We start from the raw sequence: 548 nt of genomic DNA, 5'->3' as shown, positions 1-548 counted from the left end.
AGTTTTATGCCATAGCTCTTACAGTATTGGTTCATATCTACATTTTTCAAATTCAAATGAATTACCCACTGTAGGCTCTTTACTAGCCGCTTTATGGCATGCTGTAGTCCACCTGACCTCATGAAGACTGCTCTCCTTTTTAAAAGTTTTTTCATTTTTATTATTTTTATTTATTTATTTAGGCGAGGCAACCCTTGGATGACCTCACAGATTGCAAGGACCTTGTCATCTTACAATCCCTTATTTTTTATTTTTTATGCCTACAGCACCTGGTCTTCCTAGGTGGTCTCCCATCCAAGTACTAACCAGGCCCTACCCTGCTTAGCTTCCAAGATCAGATGGGGTTGGGCTTGTTCAGGGTAGCATGGCCATAGACTGCCCTTTCATTAAAAAAAAAACAACTTATTTTAGTTTCAAGTATATAGTACACTGGTTAGACATCTATATAGTTCATTAAACAATCCCCCCAAATGCTCCCTCCCTCTCCTTACACTCCACCTAACCAACATATTAATGCTAATTGCATTCCCTATGCCATGCTCCCCATC

At 39.6% G+C, this 548-nt stretch overlaps 1 non-coding gene and 1 pseudogene across 1 annotated transcript; both read right to left on the bottom strand.

Annotated features, from left to right (window-relative positions):
* The window catches only part of LOC105302152, an 11,093-nt pseudogene that overhangs the window by 1,595 nt on the left and 8,950 nt on the right, over positions 1-548 (bottom strand).
* Positions 258-376, bottom strand: LOC111729420. The gene has a single exon (XR_002776234.1). It is a non-coding gene; the product is annotated as a 5S ribosomal RNA (ribosomal RNA).

Source organism: Pteropus vampyrus, unplaced genomic scaffold (genome assembly GCF_000151845.1).
Source record: "Pteropus vampyrus isolate Shadow unplaced genomic scaffold, Pvam_2.0 Scaffold261, whole genome shotgun sequence".
Classification (NCBI taxonomy): domain Eukaryota; kingdom Metazoa; phylum Chordata; class Mammalia; order Chiroptera; family Pteropodidae; genus Pteropus; species Pteropus vampyrus.
This window is presented reverse-complemented; position numbering and strand designations above follow the sequence as displayed.